The 16,691-nt window shown below is 34.5% G+C and overlaps 1 long non-coding RNA gene across 1 annotated transcript in view; it reads left to right on the top strand.

Annotated features, from left to right (window-relative positions):
• LOC140849797 (uncharacterized) overlaps window positions 1–15,177 on the top strand; it is a 30,771-nt gene extending 15,594 nt beyond the window's left edge. Inside the window, exon 3 of the long non-coding RNA XR_012131987.1 lies at window positions 15,064–15,177. This is a non-coding gene — a long non-coding RNA (uncharacterized lncRNA). The remainder of the gene's footprint in view (window positions 1–15,063) is intronic.
• The last annotated feature ends 1,514 nt before the right edge of the window (window positions 15,178–16,691 follow it).

The following is a 16,691-nucleotide window of genomic DNA, read 5'->3' as shown; positions in this document are numbered from 1 at the left end:
ATTCAAGCCTACTCCCCTTGCTTGTCTAAAATCTCCTATTCCAACAGTAAGAAACTTGGCTCCCACCATGTGCCATCCATTTACTTAACTGTTCAGTTCCAATACATATGTATAGTGGTGTCAGATTTGTTAACCCATACCTTTGTAGGAAACAACTTTATCAACTCGATTTCAGTACTTACATAAAGTTTCTTTTGCTACTAGTCTTACAGATTCCATTCATTTTCAAAGTTACTTAGGTCAAAAACTTTTTCACTAACTCAGGCAGGTTGTTTCCTACATCTAAAGCCAGTTAGATTTTTTATTGTTACAGCATTCTATGCTGGGATTCTCTGACCTGTAAAAGATTTTTAAAATCTGTATTCATTGAGGTTTACTCATTCTGCTGTAAAGTGCTACGAATTTTGACAAATACAGGGTCATCTAGCCACTATAACATTATTATATAATTATATAATATATTTTTATTATATATATTATATAATTATATATATACATTATTATATATAATAAAATATATTATTATATTAAATTATATATATTATATTATATTATATTATATAAATATATTATATTATATATTTATTATATAAAGAAGTTCACCACCCAAAAAAAATCCTGTGTGTTTTATTCACCAACACCCTCACCCCACCTGAGTCCCTTGCACCACTGATCTGTTGGCTAATCTCTATGGTTTTGTCTTTTCCAGAATGTCTTATAAATGAAATCATGAAGTATGTAGCATTTTCAAACTAGCTTCTTTCACTTAGCAACATGCACTTGAAGTTCATACATATCTTTTCTGGGACTTGATAGTTCATTCCTTTTAATGCAGCATAGGATTCCTTTGTACAGATATATCATAGCTTTTTTATTAACCAATTGAAGGAAATTTTGTTTGCTTTTAGTTTGCTTCTAATAAAGCTATTAGAAACATTTATGTACAGGTTTTTGTGTGGAGATAAGTTTTCAAATCAATGGGTAAATACTTATGAATATAATTTCTGGATCATATCATAAGAATATGTTTAGCTTTGTAAGATACTGCCAAACTGTATCTTTCAAAGTGACCATACCATTTGTATTTCCAACAGCAATGAATAAGAGTTCCTATTGCTCTGCAATTTAGCCAGTAGTTTGTACTGTATGCTTTTTTAAACTGTTCTAGTAAGTGTGTAGTGGTTATCAAATGTATCTCATTATTATTTAAATGTGCATTTCCCTAATGACAAATGATGTTTATCATTTCCCCACATGCTTATTTCCCATCTGTATATTTTCTTTGATTAGGTTGCCATTCAGATCTTTTACCCATTTTTAATCGAGTTGCTTGTTTTGTAGTGTTGAGTTTTAAAAGTCTTTGTATATTTTGGGTACAAATCCTACATCAGAGAGTTTTTATCATGAATGAATTTTGGAATTTGCCAAATAGTTTTTCTGCATCCATTAATACGATCATATGTTTTTTCTTATAAACCAACTGCTATGAGTGATTACATTGATTTATTTTTCAAATATTGAACCAAACTAGCATACATGTGATAAATCCTGCTAGGTTATAGTATATAATTCTTTTTGTATACTCTTGGATTTAATTTGTTAATAAGTTATTGGGAATTTTTAATTTATGTTTATAAGAAATATTGATTAGTAGTTTTGTTTGTCTTGATCAGATTTTGTTACAAAGTAATGTTGACCTCCCAGGATGAGTAATGAAGTGTTTGCTCTGTTTCTATTTTCTGGAAGATTGTGGAGAATTTATGATCATTTCTTTCAATGTTTGGTAGAATTTACCAGTGAACCCATCTGTGTCTGGTACATTATTCTATATTTTGTTGAGGTATAAATGACCAAAAAATGGTGATATTTTGATATATGTATACATTGTGAAATGATTACCATTATGAAACTAACTAATCTATCCATCACCTCACATAGTTACCATTTTCTTTTATGGTACAAATACTTAAGTGCTACTCTTTTAACATTTTTTCAAGAATACAATACAGTATTACTAACTGCAGTCAACATGCTGTACATTAGATCTCCAGAACTTATTCATCTTACAACTGAAACTTTGAACCCTTTCACCATCTCCCCATTTCCCCATGCCCCACTCCAGCCCCTAGCAACCATCATTCTACTCTCTGCTTCTGTGAGTTCAATTTTTTTAGATTCCACAAATATGAGACCTTGATTGCTTTATTTTTGGAAGGTTAGTAATTATTGGCTTACTTTCTTTAATAGATACTCTTGTGTGAGTTTTGGCAGTTTTGCGTCTTCTAAGGAACTGATTCATTTCACTTAAGTTATCAAATTTGTGGGTGTAAAGTTTCTCATAGCATTCCTTTATTATCCTCTTATTGTCCATGGGATACATAGTGATAATCTCTCTTTATTTTTGAGTTCAGTAAATTATGTATTTTCTCTTTTTCTTAGTTAGACTAACTAGAGTTTCATTAATTTTATGCACGTTTTAAAGAGCAAGCATTTTTGTTGTCTTTCTCTAAAGTTTTCCTTTTTTCAGTTTTGTTGATTTCTGCTTTTCTTTCTCCAATTTCCTAATGTGGAAGCTCCAGTTATTGATTTAAGATCTTACTTCTTTACTAATATATATATTTAATTCAATATATATCCCTCTAAGCATGTTATTACTGCACCCCCATGAATTTTGATAATGTATATTTTCACTTTCTTTTAGTTCAAAATACATTAAAATTTATCTTAAACTTTCTTATTTGATCCATGGGTTATTTACAAAGGTGCTGTTTAGTTTCCAAATATTTGGGGATTTTCCTATCTTTCCCTTACTGATTTCCAGCTTAATTTCCTCGTGTTCTGATAACATACTATCTATGAATTCTATTTTTTTAAATTTGTTTTAGTGTGTTTTCTGACCTAGAAAGCAATCCATCTTGTTGAATATGTGAGTCCTTATATTTAAAGTAACATTAGTGTAGGCAACATATAGTCGGGCTTTATTCTTTTTACTCTGACAATAGATTTTATATTGGTATAGACAGACCATTTCACATTTAAAGTAGGTTCTGGTTTTAATTGAACATTTTTACATGATTCCATTTTATCTCCTCTTTAGGAGTTTTCCCTAGAGTTTAGTGTTATCCCTAGAGTTTAAAATATGTTTTTATATAATCTAAATCCACTTTTAAATAACACCGTACCACTTCACATGTAGTGCAGATAATGTATAAGAGTATTCCCAATTCCTCCCTCTTATTCCTAATGGCAATCTGGTCATTCCTTTACTTATCCATATGCTATAATAAACCTAATATGTTGCTACTATTATTGCTATACAAATTATATTTTAGAACAGTAAGAGTAATACAAACAAAATAATTTATTTTATTTTCATTTATTCACTGTTGCTCTTTAAATGGAATAAAATTTCAGTTTCATATACAACAGACACATAAGAATATGTATATATATATATATATATACACACACATATGGCTTGAGAACTTAAAAAAATATTTTTAGAGCATTATTAGTATTTATTTTGCAGTCAAATTTAATGGAGATACAGAGATTTCCCATATATCCTCTGTTCCTACATGCACATACATAGCCTCTCCCACTGTCAAACTCCTGCACTAGAGCAATATATTCTTACAATTAAAGAACCTACTTCACACATCATTATCACTGAAAGGCCGTAGTTTCATTATAATTTACTCTTGGTGTTGTACATTCTGTGGGTTTTGACAAAGGTAAGATGACATGTACCCACCATTTAGGTGTCATAAAGAATAGTATCACTGCCCTGAAAATCTTCTTTGCTCTGTCTATTCATCCTTCTCTCCCCTCTAACCCCTGATAACTCTTGATCCTTTTACTGTCTCCATACTTTTGCCTTTTGCCTATTTTCTAATTAGCTGTTCATTTTCTTACTGTTGAGTTTAAAGACTTTTTTGTATTTTTTATATGTCATCTGCAAAGATTTTCTCCCAGTCTGTGTCTTGTTTTCTTATTCTCTTGTGAGCAAAAAGACACTGTTTTGTTTCATATAGCAGTTTTAATTTCACTGAAGCCGAGCTATTCAGGACTTTATGGATTGTGCCTTTGGTGGTGTATATAAAAAGTCATCACCATCCACAACATCATCTAGATTTTCTCTAGGAGTTCATACATTTGCATTTTATATTTAGGTCTATGATCTATTTTGAGTCAATTTTTGTGAAGGATGTACAGTCTATGTTTAGATTATGTGAATGTGAATGTTGGGATGTGAATGTTTAGTTGTTACAGTCCCATTTGTTGGAAAGACTTTCTTTGCTCCAATGCCTTTCCTACTTTGTAAAAGATCAGTTGACTATATATATGTCGGCCTAATAAGGGTCATTTATCATGTTCCATTGATCTGTTTATATGTTCTTTTGACAGTACTGCATGATGTCTTCATTGCTGTAGTAATCAAGTTTTATAGTCTTGAAGTGGGTAGCATCAGACCTCCAACTTTATTTTTCTCTTTTAATACTGTGTTGGCTATTTCTGGGTCTTTTGCCTGCCTGTATAAACTTTAGAATCAGTTTATTGAATTCCACAAGGTAATTTGATGAGATTTTTTTTCATGGTATATTTTTCCATTTATTTAGGGCTTTTTTTCCAAACTATTTTATTAAGGTATGATTAGTATTTTAAAAGCTATACATACTTAATATATACAACATGGTGAGTTTGAAGATAAGCATATGCCCATAAAACTCTCATGACAATCTATGCCATAAACATATCCATCACCTCCAATAGTTTCTTGCCTCTTCCTTCCTTCAGTCTTTCTTCCTTCCTTTTGTCCTTCCTTCCTTTCAAATATTATTATTATTTTTACTGGCTGAGATTTTGATTGGGATTGTGTTTAATCTATAGATCAAATTGGAAGAATGGTTATCATGACAATGTTGAGTCTTCCTGTACAGTAACATGGAATATCTGTTCATTTAAAAAATTTTTTTACTTTCTTCATCAGAATTTTGTAATTTTCCTCATATAGATCTTGTACATAGTTAATTAGATTTATACATAAGTATTTCATATTTTTGCATGGTAATATAAATGGCATTGTGTTTTTAATTTCAAATTCCACTTGTTCATTGCTGGTATTTAGCAAAGGAAGGAGATTTTGTTTACTAATCTTTTATCCTGCAGCATTGCTATTATTGCTTATTAGTTTCAGGAGCTTTTTGTTTGGTATTTATGCTACTTGATGTTTTCTGAGCTTCCTGGACCTGTGATTTGGTGTCTGAGAAATTGGGGAAATTCTCAGCTATTATTGCTTCAAATGTTATTTCACTCTTCTTCTCCTAGTATTCCCACTACACATGTGCTACAACTTTTGTAATTGTCCCACAGTTCTTGGATATTCTGTTTCATTTTTTTAAGTTAATTAATTAATTTCTTATTAAAGTATTATTGATATACACTCTTATGATGGTTTCACATGAAAAAATAATGTGGTTACTACATTTACCCTTATTATCGAGCCCCTCCCATACCCCTTTGCACTCACTCTCCATCAGTGTAGTAAGATGCCACAGATTCACTATTTGCCTTCTCTGTGCTACAGTGTCATTCCCATGACCCCCCCACACCATGTGGACTAATCATAATACCCCTCAACCCCTTCTCCCTCCCTTCCCACCCCCTTCCCCCTCCCTCCCCTTTGGTAACTGCTAGTCCCTTCTTGGAGTCTCTGAGTCTGCTGCTATTTTGTTCATTCAGTTTTGCTTCATTGTTATACTCCACAATGAGGGACATCATTTGACATTTGTCTTTCTCCCCCTGGCTTATTTCACTGAGCACAATACCCTCTAGGTCCATCCATGCTGTTGCAAATGGTAGGATCCGTTTCTTTCTTATGGCTGAATAATATTCCATTGTGTATGAATACCACATCTTCTTTATCCATTCATCTACTGATGGATACTTAGGTTGCTTACATTTCTTGTCTATTGTAAATAGTGCTGCAATAAACATAGAGATGCATATGTCTTTTTGAATCTGAGAACTTGTATTCTTTGGGTAAATTCCTAGGAGTGGAATTCCTTGGTCAAATATATTTCTATTATTAGTTTTTTGAGGAACCTGCATATTGCTTTCCACAATAGTTGAAGTAGCTTACATTCACACCAGCAGTGTAGGAGAGTTCCCCTTTATCTGCATCTTCACCAGCATTTGTTGTTCTTACACTTTTCAATACTGGCCATCCTTACTGGTGTGAGGTAATATCTCATTGTGATTTTAATTTGCATTTCCATGCCAATTAGTGATGTGGAGCATCTTTATATGTGACTATTGGCCATCTGAATTTCTTCTTTGGAGAATTTTTTTCTTCATATCCTCTACCCATTATTTAATTGGGTTTTTTGCTTTTTGGTTGTTGAAGCGTGTGAGTTCTTTATATATTTTGGATGTTAACCCCTTGTCAGATATGTCATTTACAAATATATTCTCTGATACTATAGGATACCTTTTTGTTCTGCTGATGGTGTCCTTTGCCATACAGAAGCTCTTTAGTTTGATGTCATCTAAAGTGTTCATTTTTTGCTTTTGTTTCCCTTGCTCAAAGAGATGCATTCAGGAAAAAGTTGCTCATGTTTATATTCAGGAAATTTTTGCCTTAGTTGTCTTCTAAGAATTTTATGGTTTCATGACTTACATTCAGATCTTTGATCTATTGTGACTTTACTTTTGTGTATGAGGTTAGACAGTAATCCAGTTTCATTCTCTTGCATGTAGCTGTCCAGTTTTACCAACAACAGCTATTGAAGAGGCTGTCATTTCCCCATTGTACGTCCATAGCTCCTTTATCATATATTAATTAACCATATATCTGGGTTTATATCTGGGCTCTCTAGTCTGTTCCATTGGTCTATTGTTCTGTTCTTGTTCCAGTACCAAATTGTCTTGATTACTGTGGCTTTGTAGTAGAACTTGAAGTTTGGGAGCATAATCCCCCTGCTTTCTTCTTCCTTCTCAGGATTGTTTTGGCTATTAGGGGTCTTTTGTGTTTCCATATGAATTTTAGAACTATTTGCTCTAGTTCATTGAAAAATGCTGTTGGTATTTTGATAGGGATTGCATTGGATCTGTAGATTGCTTTAGGAAGGATGGCAATTTGGACAATATTAACTCTTCCTGTCCATGAGCACGGGATGTGTTTCTATTTATGGGTATCTAATTTCTCTCATAAGTGTCTTGTAGTTTTCAGAGTATGGGTCTTTAACTTCCTTCATTAGGTTTATTGATAGGTATTTTATTCTTTTTGATACAACTGTGAATGGAATTGTTTTCCTGATTTCTCTTTCTGCTAGTTCATCATTAGTGTATAGGAATGCAACAGATTTCTGTGTATTAATTTTGTATCCTATAACTTTGCTGAATTTAGATATTAGATCTAGTAGTTTTGGAGTGGATTCTTTAGGGTTTTTTATGTACAATATCATGTCATCTGCAAACAGGGAGAGTTTAACATCTTCCTTGTAAGTCTGGATGCCTTTTATTTTTTTGTGTTGTCTGATTGCTGTGGCTAGGAACTCCAGTACTATGTTGAATAAAATTGGGGAGAGTGGGCATCCTTGTCTTGTTTCAGATCTTAAAGGAAAAGCTTTCAGCTTCTCACTGGTAAGTATGATGTTGGTTGTGGGTTTGTCATAGATGGCCTTTATTATGCTGAAGTACTTGTCCTCTATACCCATTTCATTGAGGATTTTTATCATGAATGGATGTTGAATTATGTCAAATGCCTTTTCAGCATCTATGGAGATGATCATGTGGTGTTTGTCCTTCTTTTTGTTGATGTGGTGGATGATGATGGATTTTTAAAATGTTGTACCATACTTGCATTCCTGGAATAAATCCTATTTGATCATGAAGAATGATTTTTTGACATATTTTTGAATTCAGTTTGCTAATATTTTGTTGAGCATTTTTGCATCTATTTTCATCAGAGATATTGGTCTGTAATTTTCTTTTTTTGTGGTGTCTTTGCCTGGTTTTGTTATTAAAGTTATGCTGGTCTCATAGAATGACTTTGGAAGTATTCCTTCCTCTTCTGCTTTTTAGAACAGTTTAAGGAGGATGGGTATTAGGTCTTCACTAAATGTTTGATCAAATTCAGTGGTGAAGCCATGTGGTGTAGGGTTTTTGTTCTTAGGTAATTTGGTTGCTGGTAATTGGTCTGTTGAGATTTTCTGTTTTTTTCTGAGTCAGCCTCAAAAGGTTGTGTTTTTCTGGAAAGTTGTCCATTTCTTCTAGATTATCCAGTTTGTTAGCATATAATTTTTCTTAGTATTCTCTCATAATTCTTTGTGTTTCTGTGGTGTCTGTAGTGACGTTTCCTTTCTCATTTCTGATTCTGTTTATGTGTGTAGACTCTTTTTTTTCTTGATAAGTCTGGCTAGGGGTTTATCTATTTTGTTTATTTTCTCGAAGAACCAGTTCTTGCTTTCATTGATTCATTCTATTATTTTATTCTTCTTGATTTTATTTATTTGTGCTCTAATCTTTATTATGTCCCTCCTTCTATGGACTTTGGGCCTCCTTTGTTCTTCTTTTCTAGTTTTGTTAATTGTGAGTTTAGAGTGTTCATAAGGAATTGTTCTTCTTTCCTGAGGTAAGCCTGTATTACAATATGCTTTCCTCTTAGCACAGCCTTCGCTGCATCCCACAGATTTTGTGGTGTTGAATTATTGTTGTCATTTGTCTCCATATATTGCTTGATCTCTGTTTTTATTTGTTCATTGATACATTGGTTATTTAGGATCATGTTGTGAAGCCTCCATATGTTTGTGGGGTTTTTCATTTTCTTTGCATAATTTATTTCTAGTTTCAGTCCTTTGGGGTCTGAGAACCTGGTTGGTACAATTTCAATCTTTTCGAATTTACTGAGGCTCTTTATGTGGCCTAGTATATGATCTATTCTTGAAAATGTTCCATGTGCACTTGAGAAGAATGTGTATCCTGTTGCTTTTGGATAGAGTGTTCTGTAGATGTCTGTTAGTTCTATCTGTTCTAATATGTTGTTCAGTGCCTCTGTGTCCTTACGTATTTTCTGTCTGGTTGATCTGTCCTTTGGAGTGAGTGGAGTGTTGAAGTTTCCTAGAATGAATACATTGCATTCTATTTCCCCTTTTAATTCAGTTAGTATTTGTTTCACATATGTAGTTGCTCCTGTGTTGGGTGCATAGATATTTATAATGGTTGTATCCTCTTGTTGGATTGACCCCTTTATCATTATGTAATGTCCTTCTTTGTCTATTATGACTTTCGTTGCTTTGAAGTCTATTTTGTCTGATACAAGTACTGCAACTCCTGCATTTTTCTCCCTATTAGTTACATGAAATATCTTTTTCCATCCCTTCACTCTTAGTGTGTGATGTCTTTGGGTTTAAAGTGAGTCTCTTGTAGGCAGCGTATAGATGGGTCTTGTTTTTTTATCCATTCAGTGACTCTATATCTTTTGACTGAGGCATTCAGACCATTTTCATTTAGCATGATTATCTAAAGCATGTACTCACTGCCATTGCAGGCTTTAGATTTGTGGTTACCAAATGTTCAAGGTTAACTTCGTTACTAAGAGTCTAGCTTAACTCAGTATGCTATTACAAACACAATCTAAAGATTCTTTTTTTTCTCCTCCTTTTTCTTCCTCCTCCTTTCTTTATGTATTAGGTATCATATTCTGTACTCTTTTTCTCTCTGTTGACTGACTTTGGTGTAGTTGATTTGATTTTGCATCTACTTAGTAATTAATTGTTCTATTTTCTTTACTGTGGATTTATTACCTCAGGTGACAGCTATTTAGCCTAGGAACACTTCCATCTATAGCAGTCTCTCCAACATATACTGTAGAGATGGTTTGTGGGAGGTAAATCCTCTCAGCTTTTGCTTATCTGAAAATTGTTTAATCCCACCTTCAGATTTAAATGATAATCTTGTTGGATAGAGTATTCTTGGTTTGAGTACCTTCTGCTTCTTTGCCTAAAATATATCATGCCACCCCTTCTGGCCTGTTAGCTTTCTGTTGAGAAGTCTGATGATAGTCTAATGGGTTTTCCTTTCTATGTGATCTTTTTTCTATCTCCAGCTGCTTTAATAGTCTGTCCTTATCCTTGATCTTTGCCATTTTAATTATTATATGTCTTGGTATTGTCTTCCTTGGGTCCCTTGTGTTGGGAGATCTGTGCACCTCCATGGCCTGAGAGACTATATCCTTCCCTGGATTGGGGAAGTTTGTAGCAATTACCTCCCCAAAGACACTTTCTATCCCTTTTTCTCTCTTCTTCTTCTTCTGGTACCCTTATAATGCGAATATTGTTCCATTTGGATTTGTCACACATTTCTCTCAATATTCTTTCATTCTTAGAGTTCCTTTTTTCTCTCTGTGCCTGAGCTTCTTTGTATTCCTCTTCTCTCATTTATTTTTCATTTTTTGTGTCCTACACTGAATCTAATCAGCTTTTAAAATCCTCCATTGTATTCCTTAATGATTTGATCTCTGACCATAATTCATTTCTGAGTTCTTGAATATTTTTCTGTATCTTCATGAGCATATTTATGATTTTTATTTTGAAATCTGTTTCAGGAAAGTTCATGAAATTGGTTTCATTTGACTCTTTTTCTGGTCTGTGTAGGATTTTGCTTTGAACCATGTTCCTTTGATGTTTCATATTTGTATGTGGCACCCTCTAGTACCCAGAAGCTCTACTCTCTGGAGCTGCTCAACACCTTGAGTAATGTTGAAGGTCACAGGGGAGCATTGTTGGTGCCTGGGGGGAGGAAAGAGTTGTTTCCTGCTTTCCGGCTGCTATGCCAGTCTTCATTGCCAGAACCAGTGGGCCGAACACACAGATGTAAGCCTCTGTGCTTTGCAATTGTAACTGCTGTGGTCAGGGCTTCCCTCTGCTTTCCTGGCACCAGGGCGGGGGCTGCCAGTTTGTGATCCAGAGTCAGGCTGGCTAGGAGGAAGGTGAAGCAGGCTACTTATCACTGTGGGGGACCTTGGAGCTTTATATCCAGCCAGGCGGATGGAGCACCTGAAGCTCCTGAAAGCTCCCATCCTGCTGTGCAGAGTGTGCCTGGACAATTTTGTCTGAGCAGTAACCTCTGTGAAATCCTTGCCCTTTTATCAGACCTCTCACTGTTAGGAATTTTCTCAGACTGCCACTTTTGTTTTGTCCCAGAGCAACCAACCAGGTATGGATCCCTGTTTTCCACAAGTTGGAATCTCAGTCTTCCAGGTATTCTGCCTGTCTTAGCTTTCCAACCCCACTAATTACCAAAGCACCATGCAATGTAGGTTTGTGCTCCCAGGGAAGACCACCAGGGCTGGGTGTTCAGCAGTTCCAGATCTCCACTCCCTCCCTATTCCATTTCCCTTCCTCCTGCTGGTGAGCTGGGGTTGGGGAAGGGCTTGTTTCCCACTGGAACACAGCTTTGGTATGTTACCCTGTTCCGTGAGGTCTGTTCTTTTTTCCAGGTGTATGCAGTCTGGCGCAGTCCTCTTTCCTGTTGCTCTTTCAGGATTAGTTGTATTAATTACATTTTCATATTATATGTGGTTTTAGGAGGAGGCCTCTGTCTCACCTTTCATGCCACCATCTTTAATCCTAAGCCTTTTTTTTTGTCAATCTTTTTTTCTCTTTTCTTTTCTACTTTGGGAACATCTATTGATTTATCTTTAGGTCAGAAATTTTTCTAAGTTGTTTTTGGTGTACTAATAACCCATCAAAAGCATAATTCATTTCTGTTACAGTGTTTTTAATCTCTATGATTTCTTTTTGGTTCTTTCTTAAAATTGCCATCTCTCTGACTGTATTGCACTTCTTTTCTTGCATCTTATCTATTTATCCACAAGGGTCTTTAGTATAGTAATCGTAGTTGTTTGAAATTTCTGATCAGATAATTCAAATGTCTCTGCCATAACTGAGTCTGGTTCTGGTATTTGTCTGGTCTCTTCAAACTGTGTTTTCTTTTACACCTTTTAGTATGACTTGTAACTTCTTAATAGTCAGACATTATATCCAGGGTAAAAGCAAAAGCAGTAAATAGACCTTTAAATTTTATGGTAAGGTATGAGGGGAAGGAATGCATTCTGTAGTTTTATAATTAGATCTCAGTGTTAACCTATGCCTCTGAATTATGAACCTCACAATTACTCCTCAGTCCCCAACCTCCATTAGGTGGGATAGGTTTGCTATGGGTGACTGGGTTTGGGTGCTTTTTTTCCCAACAGGTTGGCTAGAGTTTTATAAAAGTCTAGCTACATTAGGCTCTTGTAAAATAGTCTCTCTTGAATGCAGGCCTTGTTCAGAAGAACTGAATTCTCTGACATATTTCCTAAACTTGAAAGAGAGACACAGAGAGAGAGAGATGGCTTAATTATTACAGTAGCATTTTTGTCATCTAATAAAGAATTATTTTTTCTCTATCCATTTTCCTGTCACCTTAGAAATCACTGTGGAATTATGACACTTTTTTGGACTTGTCAAAACTAAAAAATTGATAAGCTTGAATCCCATGACAGTAAACTTGGCCATTTTGAAAATAGAATATTCTAAAGTTCTGGTCCATAAGAATATTCTAAAGTCTAGTCAAACAGTATAAGAGCTTGAATTATTAATCAACTTTTATTTCATTAAGCCTATCTACTCCCAGTAAACTAAGAGCCCTAGATATAAAATTTCCAAATAAATACTTTAAGGAATTCTTATGTTATACACAGTCATCAAATTACTATATGAATAAATCTTATTTTATTGTAACAAGTTATTCCAATTACATTGACTAAAATGAATAAATGGTTCAACATTTCAGCAATCTACATGATGTTACCTCTATACCATTATGATTTTCATATTATATACTTGTGGGGAATTTTCCAAATCATGGTGTTATAATGTGTATGTCTATGCGTCTCTGTTATAATTCTTATGTTCTGCTGGTCTTGTCAAGGGTCTGGAATGAGTGCAGGTTTGTGAAGCAGCAGGACTTTTCTCTGGGTACTCTGCTAGTGTATCTCAGATATTTCCTATAATGTTATAAGTGATTGCAGATTCTATTTGTATATGCATTTCCAGCCAGCCTGCCTTTGTTACTTTATCAAACCAGAATTTAAAGAAAGCTTTGACCCCTGCACAAAGATATCACTAAAAACAGTTAAATTGTGATAATAAAACACATCTAAAAAGAGAACTCATGTTATCTTAGTCCAGAAAAAAATACAGAAGTATAATCTTGAAGGCAGAACCGGAACTGCTTCTAGAAATATTTTCTCCTAAGATAGAAGACACTATCTAACCCAAACAAATGAGTTCTCAAAAGTATGTTCTTTTCACTAATAGCATCAGTATCCCATGTGAATTAATTGGAAAGGCAGTTCTATCAACTTTCACTCCAGACCTATTGAACCAGAAACTCAGCAATATGTTTCTTCAACATTCACCCATATTATCAAGTCCCCCCATTACATTCACTACCAGTGTAGTAAGATGCTGTAGAGTCATTACTTGTCTTCTCCATTCTGTGCTCCAGCAATATGTATTTTAACGACTCTGCAGGGTATACTGATCCCCTAAAATTTGAGAGCCTTCTTAAATGATAGGATCCAAAAGGAAACAATCACCAAGAACTCAAAAGAACAAACGCATGTTAATGTTATGTGACACTGTTTCTTTACTTCCTGAATTTTGCTACTTTCTCTCCCTTCATATCTTCACCCTTCTGTGTTATTTTAATAATACATAATTCTTCTTCCATTAGGTGTGTCCATTGCTAAAGTTGCATATAATTAATTTAAGCACTCAGTTTGCATTTTTACCTTGAAAGATTATGTTCAATTGAAGAGCACATTAGTAATTAGCATTCATTTATAGGACATCATCCAAACAGAACAATATGGGTTTGCAACTATACAGGTCCACTTATGTGGATTTTTTTTCAACAAATATATTGTACCTGTAACCAAGTGCAATGCTTCATATTTCATAAAATGTGGTCAGTACAAAAGGAGATCCCTGTAGGGGGATCAAACCCATAATCCTGATGTTATTAATACTGTGCTCTAACCAGCTGATCTAAGTGGTTACTATTTGGCTGGAGAGAAATGCTGAGATCTTACTGGAACACAGAACAAAGGTCCTACTGGAGCAGCTCAGAGGAAGAAGCAGGAAAACTTTGTTCCTTCTAAGTATACCCCTTCCAGCCCAGGTGTGATACACCTGTAGGCAGGTGTCTACCCTGGCAGGGACCAATGGAGCAGCTAATTCGCTCTCTGATTGCTCTCTTTTCTCTGTTGGACCTTAAAAGCCTCCCATTTCTCTCTCCATTTCTACTCTTTGTTGCATCTGCAGGTAATTAACACATTTTATATACAGTGAGCTATGTAGTTAAGTTTTTGGGGATTCATAAGTTATACCTGATTTTAAATGGAGGGTCATGTTAGTGTTCCTAACCACTGTCTGTTCAAGGGTCAACTATACTTTTAAAAAGTCTAAACTCAGCCCTGAGTCATTCCAAGTGGAATTTTAAAGTTGATAAAGGAAAACAAAGGAAAAAGGATTTATGTTTTTTCATTTAGCTCAAGGTCCATTAAAATGTAAACTTTATTGCATGCTGTTAAATATGGCACCAAATGTGTATTTACTTTAGCTTTTACCATTACAATATTATAAAAAGGAAAATAATTAGACAGTTCTTTTTTGTATTTCTCTCAGGGTAAGACAGAAGTGGAAAGTTAAAAATAGTAAGCACATAAAGGAGTCTAAAGAGGAAAAAAGAGGATAAAGAACATAGGAAGGATTATGAAAGAGGGGTGAAAATATGTCAGATGGAGTTGAAAAGAATCTATCAGGCAGAGTAACGAGAAAAAAAAAGGCTCTATTTGTGAAAATAAGTCACTTATATAAGTCAAATAAAGAACTTGGACTCTGGAGACCTGATCTAATACTATTTCTTTTTTTTTTTTCAAATATGTGGGATAATGCAAAAGCTGTTTTTATTTTGTTTTGTTTTATCTAATGCTATTTCTACTCTTTGTTACAGGAACTTACTCAAATCTCTTGCTGTCTCTGTGCTTCTGTTTGTCTCCTTGAGGAAGAAGGATCTTAATGCCCACCTACACCTGCTGCATGGGAAAGTATAATGGTAAATAATGACACCTAGATCTAACTTTCTTTTTCTTGAGCTGGGGATGGAACTGAAGGCTTACCTAACTCTATTCCCCATGTCTTATTGGACTTTGTAAATACCAAATGAAACGTTAGAAAATAAAATAACTTTGGACTTCAAGAGACACTAAACATTATCTGAACCTATTCCCATCTTAAAAATTCAGTGCAATTTTGAGCCTCAAGAAGCCATCTTAAAGTCAAATGCTAATTAGCAACAAGCCCTAGGCTCAAACCCAGGCTCTTGAACACTATTCCATATTTGGGGGATAATTTTGTGGGCTGAAAGAAAAGTAACATATGCTTTACTGTAAATCATTTCTTCTTATTTAAGGTTATGGTAACATTATGGTAAAAAAGGTGAAAAACAACAGAGTATCTGAAAATGCAGTTTGGTTTGCCTAAAATTCACTAAAGAAAGCAATCTGAAACAGTTAGATTCAACCATACTGCCCTACTTAAGCAATGTAGGGCATCATCCAAACAGAATGTTATCCCAAAATATCTGTATCATAAAGCTTTCTAAATGAAATTTAGTTCAACTCAACTCCATTGAAAAAAAAGATATCTTGAGTGCTTACTCTCTTCTTCCAAGCATAACTCTATGCTTGGTGCTAACATTAAAATTAAAATTACACACAAGTTATATATATTCTTTTATGAGCCATATTTAAAGTTTAACATCCTTCTAAGCCGAAAAGTACTTCCACAAGAAGTAGTAAGGAAATTGCAGGCCTAGGTTAAGCAACAATGCGATTTACATACCATTAATAGCACAGTATAATCGAATAGTAAAATTCTGGGCCATTTTGACTTTTAATATTTTGATGAATGTTTCCTTAAAACTGAACAAGGACTGTATGATTGGTCGTAGACTTAATCCACCAGTTCAATGCTCAGATTGCTCAAAGATTTGCAGTGAAGTAGAAAATCTTGATAAAGGGTAAACATAGACTAGGTAAATTTTGCATAGGTTTGGGGGACACAGAGAGAATCATTCTTATAAAGTAAAGTAGGCTTCTGGTGATCTGTTTACTTTCTACAGAAAATTTCAAGTTTTGGCTAGTTCAACAGGTCAACCATGACCTCATAGATAAAAGCATAGATGAGAACAGCAGCTGTACCTGGATACAGTGCAGTTTCCTCATTTAACTGTTTTTGTATGGTCATGACTGAAATATAGTCATACATTTCCCAGCATGACTGCTAATGCAAATGTTTATTAAAAATTCTGTTATGTTAGATAGTTCTAAATGTCTGCTTTTCTATCTACCACATTATGTCTAGCTATAACAACAAAACATGTATGTAAGAAGTTCTGAATTCCCTCCCATATATGGTGGTAACAGAAAAGACATTCCATTCTCATTGCTTTGTACATGGAAAATGCCATTTTTAGAATTTTTTCAAAGTATGCCAAGAAACTGTATATTTGGCCAGAGAAAGCTCAATGGCAAGCATTTGCCAACTTCTGCTACTGTTGTGAGGTCATCGCTAAGCACT

This window comes from Manis javanica, chromosome 5 (assembly GCF_040802235.1).
Source record: "Manis javanica isolate MJ-LG chromosome 5, MJ_LKY, whole genome shotgun sequence".
NCBI classification, from domain to species: Eukaryota; Metazoa; Chordata; class Mammalia; order Pholidota; family Manidae; genus Manis; species Manis javanica.
This window is presented reverse-complemented; position numbering and strand designations above follow the sequence as displayed.